This window comes from Trichosurus vulpecula, chromosome 2, assembly GCF_011100635.1.
Source record: "Trichosurus vulpecula isolate mTriVul1 chromosome 2, mTriVul1.pri, whole genome shotgun sequence".
NCBI classification, from domain to species: domain Eukaryota; kingdom Metazoa; phylum Chordata; class Mammalia; order Diprotodontia; family Phalangeridae; genus Trichosurus; species Trichosurus vulpecula.
The window spans coordinates 247,831,769-247,840,491 of record NC_050574.1 but is presented as its reverse complement, the minus strand read 5'-3'; the positions used below and the strand labels follow the sequence as shown (position 1 = coordinate 247,840,491).

The 8,723-nt window shown below is 38.6% G+C and overlaps 1 pseudogene; it reads left to right on the top strand.

Moving 5' to 3' along the window:
- The first annotated feature begins 4,886 nt into the window (after nt 1–4,886).
- LOC118836948 lies at nt 4,887–5,247 on the top strand (annotated as a pseudogene).
- Nucleotides 5,248–8,723: the final 3,476 nt, after the last annotated feature.

Here is an 8,723-nt window from a genome sequence, read left to right as displayed (position 1 = left end):
TTTTGTATATTTTCCATTCTTCACCCTGATGTGCTCATTCTAAAGCAAAATTTGATGGTGCATATGTAGGAGGTAATGGAACCATGGAAGTACACAGCTGTTTGCCAGAAGGGTGGACAATGGAATTTTACATCCTTTGGGTATAGGCCAGGACTCCAAAAGCATTGCAGCTGGTGGAGGCCAAGGCCTGCTTTTTTCTGAAGTATGAACAATGGCAAAGTGGGGACAAGAGAAGGTTGAAAAGGATGGGGAAAGGAGGATTTCCCAGTTCCTCACAGGATCCAAGGCCATAGATGCTAGCAACCAGGAGGGTGCCAATGCCAGGCTTTTATTGATAGAAGAAGAGATTTTTAAATGGAGGGCTGAGGAGACCACATAAGGGGAATTCTTTTGAGATTCTTTACTTATTTTGCTTGTCAAAATGTTTAGAACATAATGTGGTGGTGAGAAGTGGAACACATAAGTAACTGAGGCACTGTTCTCACTTGAAGAACTTGAATATTGAGAACAGGAACAAAACTAAATTACCAAATTGATTTTTCTTTGCCCTTAAAGGATAAAAAGACTTTATTCAGCTTGAGCTATAAATAACTTCAAGGGAAAAGCATATTCACAAAGAAAGAATTTCCTTAATAGTGGTACAGGTCAATTCTGTTAAAATTCCAGGGCAATAACCAATTTGGCCTTATTGCTTGAAATAATAAATAAGCGGGCAATGGATAAGTTTGTTTTGTCCAGAGAGATTTCCATTGTAGTGATATTTGTGTCCTAGAAATTGACCTACAGATGAATCTACTAGCTCGTCACTCATAGGAATAAAAGTAGACATCCTCATGTCAGCTTCCTTCCTTTATTCCGATGACTTTGGTTATTATTTTTTATAAGCATCATAACAACATGACGGTTAAGGATGAACCCTGACTAAAGTTTGTAGGAGGAAAAAAAAATCCTCTCTTAAATGCGTGCTTATTTTTCTTTTTTTAATGAATTAGTTTATTCTTAGAATTCAAATTCACTTTTATAAGATTTTGAGTTCTAAATTTTTCCCCTCTTCTTCCACTCCCCCCTCCCCAAGATGGCATACCATTTTATATAAGCTACACATGTATAATCATATTAAACATATTTCCACATTAGTCATGTGGTGAAAGAAGAATCAGAACAAAAAGGAAAAACCATGAGAAAGAAAAAAACAAAGAACAACAAAATAGAGAAAATAGTATGCTTCAACCAGCGTTCAGTTCTTTCTCTGGATGTGATAGCATTTTCCATCGTGAGTCTTTAGGGATTGTCTTAGATCATTGCATTGCTGAGAAGAGCTAATTCTAACAAAGTTGGTGTAACAACAATGCTGCTTGCAGCTGCTATAGGGGTGTAAGATCAATAACACCAGCACAGAGGAGGGCTCCTGGCACAGCTTCTTTGATCTGTCTTTCTAAAGGAACTTTATAAGAGAACTTTAAAGAGGTCAACAATCTTACTTTAATCAAACATATATCTATCCATCTATCATCTATCTATCTATCTATATCTATATCTATATCTGTATCTATATCTATATCTATCATTCACTTAATTCAGTGGAAAAGTGTTCAGTTAAGTTAAGTTAGGTTCGGATTTGGATTCGCACTGGCAATAAAGCACACTCCTGAGAGATCATGGTTTTTATTGAAAGACGCGGAGATACTCTGACAAACACAGTTAACTCAACAAAGACAAAGACACAAAAAACATAGATTCATCACCTCTTGGGGGAACTCCAGCACTTGATGCTCTCAAAGCTGGGTGGGGTCCCAGTTTACACAGCCCAGCTCGATCAAGGCCCGAAAGGGAAACTGATCCCAGGAAGCTTCCTCTCCATAGTGAGATCCCCACTAGCTTGTTCCACTTGGGGACTTTTATAGCTTCCTGAACAAGGAGGGCCTACTGTTAACTGTCCCAGATGTTCCCCTCCAGAAGGGGCAGCCACTCCCCTCGGGAGGGGAAGATCTTGTCAATCATTTTGTTTTTGAGAACTGGCTAGGTCCTCGAGAAGCAGTTTTGGAATTTCCTTTGTCTTAAGAGTTGCCTGCTCTTTGATCGGGCCTATCTCCTAGTGTATTCCATCGTCTGGGCCCATCAGCCAGAGAGCAGATGTCTGAGAGGTTAATGTCTGTTTCTTTAAAGGCTAAAGATCTTTCAGGAGCTGGGGCGGGGGGGTGGGGGGGTGGGGGAGGAAGGAAGAAAAACCGGGCTTACACTATAATATGGAAGATCTTCTATAATGATTTATCATTCAAAAAGTCAGCACCCTGAACTTCAGAGAAAATACAAACAGAAATTGCAAGCAGAAATTATATAAACAGAGCAAATACACACAGCAAAGACCAACAGATGGGGCTTCCAACCTTCTGACCAAAAGCAATACATACGGAGGTACCAGAGAGAGAAGCACCAACATCTGGGTTTTTCAAAGCTGGGGGGCTCCTTAACAGCTACCCAGAGTCTGGCCGAATCACACACTCTTCCAATTAGTGAGCCCCAAAGCAAAATGCTAACCTCAGAGTGTATGTACCCTTCTTTAGGGCCAGAGGGCATCACAACCCTCGTGACCCAGGCTCATGTGACTCAGGCTTCCATGTGACTCTGATTCAAAGCAGGTCACATAGGCCTATTAAGAGGCAGGGAAGATCTTCAAATTGTATTAACATTACAATTTGTCATGTACAATGTTGCTGTTATTGTGTACAGTGTTATCCTGGTTCTGCTCACTTCACTCAGCATCAGTTCATGCAAATCTTTCCAGGTTTTTCTGAAGTCCATCTGCTCACTATTTTTTATAGAACAATAGTATTCCATTATATTCATATGCCACAATTTGTTCAGCAATTCCTCAGTTGATGAGCATCCCCTCAATTTCCAATTATTTGCCACCACAAAAAGAGCTGCTATAAATATTTTTGTACATGTGGGTCATTTCCCCTTTCTTATGATCTCTTTGGGATACAGACCTAGCAGTGGTATTGCTTGATCAAAGGGGATGCACAGTTTTATAGCCCTTTGGGCATAGTCACAAATTGTTCTCCAGAATGGTTGGATCACTTCACAACTTCACCAAAAATGCGTTAGTCTTCTAATTTTCCCACATCTTCTCCAACATTTATCATTTTCCTGTTTTGCCATGTTAATCAATCTGATAGGAACCTCAGAGTTGTTTAAATTTCTTTCTATAATCAATAGTGATTTAGAGCATTTTTGCATATGACTATAGGTAGCTTTAATATCTTCCTCTGAAAACTGCCTGTTCATATCCTTTGACCATTTATCAGTTGAGAAATGACTTGTGTTCTTATAATTTTGACTCAGTTCTCTATATATTTTAGAAATGAAGCCTTTATCAGAGACACTGGCTCTAAAATATTGTTTCCCAGCTTTCTGCTTCCTTTCTCATCTTGGCTGCATTGGCTTCATTTGTGAAAAACCTTTTAATTTAATGTAATCAAAATTGTCCGTTTTGCATTTCATAATGTTCTCTATCTCTTGTTTGGTCATAAATTCTTCCTCTCTCCATAGATCTAAAAAGTAAACTATTCCTTGCTCTCCTAATTTGCTTATAGCTTCACCCTTTATGTCAAAATCATGTACCCATTTTGACCTTATCTTAGTATATGGTATAAGTTGTTGGTATATGCCTAGTTTCTGCCAAACTATTTTCCAGTTTCCCAGCAGTTTTTGTTAAATAGTAAGTTCTTATCCCAGAAGCTGGAGTCTTTGGGTTTATCAAACAGTAGATTACTTTAGTCATTGACTGCTGTGTCTTATGTACCTAACCTATTCCATTGATCTATCACTCTCATTCTTAGCCAGTCACAATTAGTTTTGATGATTGCTGCTTTATAAAACACTTTTAGATGTGGTATGGCTAGGCCACCTGTGCTTACATTTCTTTTCATTAATTCCCTTCATGTTCTGGACCTTTTGTTCTTCCAGATGAATTTTGTTGTTATTTTTTCTAGCTCTATAAAATAATTTTTTGTAGTTTGATTGGTATGGCACTGAATAAGTAAATTAATTTAGGTAGAATTGTCATTTTTATTATTTTAGCTTGGCCTACCCATGAGAAACTGATGTTTTTTCCAAATATTTAGATCTGACTTTATTTGTGTGAAAAGTGTTTTGTAATTGTGGTTATATAGTTCCTAGGCTTGTCTCGGCATGTAGACTCTCAAATATTTATATTGCCCACAGCTACTTTAAATGAAACTTCCCTATCTATTATTCTTTTCTATTCTATGCTCTTTCTATCTCTCTCTATTTTGATTCTGTATTTCTCTTGCTGCGAGGTTTTGTTAATAATATATAGAATTGCCAATGATTTATATGAATTTATTTCATATCCCGTAGCTTTGCTAAATTGTTTATTGTTCAAGTAGTTTTAAATAGATTCTACAGGATTCTCAGGTAGTCCAATAATTTTTAAATCATCTCTCCTGGATCTATTTTCTAGGTCAGTGGTTTTTCCAATGAGATATTTCACATTGTCTTCCACTTTTTCATTCCTTTGATTCTGTTTGATAATATCTTGATTTCTCATAAAGTCATTAGCTTCCACTTGCTCCAGTCTAATTTTAAGGTGTATTTTCTTCAGTGATCTTTTGGATCTCCTTTTCCATTTGCCTAATTCTGCCTTTCAAGGCATTCTTCTACTCATTGGCTTTTTGGATCTCTTTTGCCATTTGAGTTAGTCTATTTTTAAGGTGTTATTTTCTTCAGTATGTTTTGAGTCTCCTTTAGCAAGTCATTGACTTGTTTTTCATGGTTTTCTTGCATCCCTCTCATTCTTTCCCAATTTTTTCCTCTACTTCTCTAACTTGCTTTTCAAAATCCTTTTTGAGCCTTATTCGGTTCCTGGCTTCCAAGATGACCAAGAAGAGGAGGAACAACGGGCGCGCCAAGAAGGCCGCGGCCACGTGCAGAGCCCATCCGTTGCACTAACTGCGCCCGCTGCATGCCGAAGGACAAGGCCATCAAGAAATTTGTAATCCGCAACATCGTGGAAGCTGCGGCCGTCAGGGACATCTCGAGGCCAGCGTCTTCGACTCCTATGTGCTGCCCAAACTGTATGGTGAAACTACATTACTGTGTGAGCTGCGTGATCCACAGCAAGGTAGTGAGGAATCGCTCCCGTGAGGCTCGGAAGGATCGGACGCCCCGCCCCGATTCAGACCTGCAGGTGCTGCCCCCAGACCCCCTCCAAAGCCCATGTAAAGAGCTGTCCATCAACATTCCTGAACCGATCAGAGGAAAATAAAATGGTTGGTCTATCTTAAAAAAAAAAATCCTTTTTGAGCTCTTTCATGGCCTGGGACTAGATTCATGTTTTTCTTGAAGCTTTTGATGTAGGCTCTTTGACTTTGTTGACTTCTTCTGGCTGTATGTTTTTGGTCTTCTTTGTCACCAAGAAAGATTCCAAAGTCTGAGTCTGAATCTGAGTCCATTTTCACTGCCTGGCCAAGTTCCCAGCCAACTGCTTGACCTTGATGTTTTCGTCAGGGTATGACTGGTTGTAGAGTAGAGAGTACTTTGTTTCCAAGCTTGAGGGGCTACACTGTTGTTTTCAGAGCTATTTCTACACAGCAAGCTCTGCCACACCAGTGATCCTTCCTCCCCCAAGAACTGCCAACCAGATCAGTGACTCAGATCTAAACAGGCTCTGCACTCCCACTCAGATCAGCCACCTTATTCCTCCCACCAGGTGGCCCTGGGGCTGGAAGCAACTGCAGCTGGAGTTCTGGAAGCAGCCTCAGAGCTTCACCACCTCCACTGCCCTTGGGGGGGGAGGTGTGGCCGACCAGGAACTCCTTTCACTCTGTCCCCACAGTTTTTTTTTCCCACTAATCTTCTCTGTGTCTTTGGTGTTTTGTGGGTTGAGAAGTCTGGTAACTGCCACAGCTCATTGATTCGGCGTGCTGAGGCTTGTTCCACCCAGCTCACGGTTGGTTGGTTCAGCACAGCCATGCTGGGCTCTGCTCCGCTCTGCTCCACTCTGCTCCCAGAACTGTGTGATAGACCATACCCAGTGACCATCCAGGCTGTCCTGGGCTGAAGCCCTGCTTCCCTCTGCTATTTTGTGGGTTCTGCTGTTCTAGAATTGGTCAGAGCCATTTTTTTATGGGTGTCTGGAGGGTCTGGGGAGAGTTTAAGCAAATCCCCTGCTTTCCAGCCACCATCTTGGCTGTGCCCACTCCAGAATTCTCTAAGTATACATCATATCATCTACAAAGAATGATAGTTGTGTTTCCTCATGCCTATTCTCATTCCTGCAATTCTTCTCTTACGCTAAAGCTAATATTTGTAGTACAATATGAATATCAATTGTTGATAATGAACATCCTTGTTCATCCTGACCTATTGAGAAAACTCCTAGCTTATCCTCATTACTATAACTCTTGCTGATGGTTTAAATAGATGTTACTTATTCTTTTAAGGAAAATTCCATGATTCCTATGCTCTCCAGTTTTTTTTAAGTAGGACTGAGTGTTGCATTTTGTGTGAAAGCTTTTTCTGCATCTATTGAGATAATCATAGATTTCTGTATTTTGTTATTAATATGATCAATTATATGATAGTTTTCCTAATGTTGAACCAGACCTGCATTCCTGGTATAAATCCCACCTGGTCTTAGTACTATATGATCCTTGTGACATATTGCTGTAATCTCTTGGCTAATTTTTTTTTAAACTTTTTGCATCTTATTCATTAGGAAAATAGGTCTATAATTTTCTTTCTCTATTTTTGGCTCTTCCCAGTTTAGGTATCAGCATCCTATTTGTATCATAAAAGAATTTGGTAGGACTCTACCTATTTTTCGAATAGTTTATGTAGTATTAGAATGAATTGTTCTTTAAATGTTTCATAGAATTCATTTTGTAAATCCATCTGGCCCTGGAGATTTTTTTCTTGGGATGTTCATGGTGTCTTGTTCAAACTTCTTTTTCTGAAATGGAATTATTTTAGTATTTTATTTTCTCTTTAAGCTGGCAATTTATCCTTTTGTAAATATTCATCCATTTCACTTAGATTGTCAGATGTATTGGCACACAGTTGAGCAAATAGCACCTAATTACTGTTTTAATTTCTCTTCATTGGTGGTAAATTTGCCCTTTCATTTTGATATTGGTAATTTAGTTTTCTTCTTTCTTTTTTTAATCAAATTAACCAAAGGTTTATCTATTCTGTTGTTTTTTTTTTCATAAAACCAACTCTTAGTTTTATTTATTAGTTCAATAGTTTTCTTAATTTCAATTTTATTAATCTCTTCTTTGATTTTCAGAATTTCTAATTTGGTATTTAATTGGAGATTTTTAATTTGTTATTTTTCTAGCTTTTTAGTTACACGTCCAATTTATTGATCTCTTCTTTCTCTATTTTGTTCATGTAAGCAATTAGAGATATAAAAATTCCTGTAAAAGCCCCTTTGGCTGTATCCTATAAATTTTGGTATGTGGTCTCATTATTGTCATTCTCTTGGATGAAGTTATTGATGGGTTTTATTATTTGTTGTTTGACCCACTCATTCTTTAGGATTAGATTAATAAGTTTCCAATTAATTTTTAGTCTATCTTTCCATGGTCCTTTATTACATGTAATTTTATTGCATCATGATCTGAAAAGGATGCATTTAAGATTTCTGCCTTTCTGCAATGGATTGTGAGGTTTTTATGCCCTAGTACATGGTCAATTTTTGTGTTGGTGCCACATACCACTGAGAAAAAAGTATATTCCATTCTATCCCCATTCAATTTTCTCTAGAGGTCTACTCTATCTAACTTTTTCTAAAATTCCATTCACCTCCTTAACTTCTTTCTTGCTTATTCTGTATTTAGATATATCTAGTTCTGAGAAGGGGAGGTTGAGGTCCTCCACTAGTATAGTTTTGCTATTTCTTTCTGTAACTCACTTAACTTCTCCTCTAAGAATTTGAATGCTATGCTTGGTGCATATATGTTTTGTACTGATATTCCTTCATTGTCTATGGTACCTTTTAGCAAGATGTATAGTTTCCCTTTTTATCTATCTTTTAATTAGATTTATTTTCACTTTTACTTTGTCTAAGATCAGGATTGCTACCCCTGCTTTGTTTTTTCTTAAGCTGACACATAACATATTCTGCTCCAGCCTTTTATCTTTACTCTGTATCTCTCTGCCTCAAATGGGTAAACAACATATTGGAGGATTATGGTTCTGAATCCACTCTGATATCTGCTTCTGTTTTATGGAGAGTTTATTCCATTCACATTCACAGTTATGATTACTATGTCTTTCTTTCCATCCTATTCCCCCCACTGTTTATACTTTTCTCTCTCCTTTCTCCTTTCCCTCCTCACCAGTGTTTTGCTTCTGGCCACTGCCTCCTTAATCTCCCCTCCCTTCTATCAGCCCCCTTTCCTTTTCTATCCCCTTTCCCCTATCACTTCTTCCCTCCTTTCTTCCCTGTCTTCTATCCACTGCCTCCTCCTTCTTCTTCTTTTCTTTCCTTTTTTTTTTTTTGGAGCGTGGAAGGCAGGGCAACCAGGGCTAAATGACTTGCCAAGGTCACACAGCTAGTAAATATGTCAAGTGTCTGAGGCTGAATTTGAACCCAGGCCCTCCTGACTCCAGAGCTGGTGCTCTACTCAGTGTTCCACCTAGCTGCCCCTCCCTCCTTTTCTTTCTCCTTTCCACTCCTACTTCCCTATAGAGTG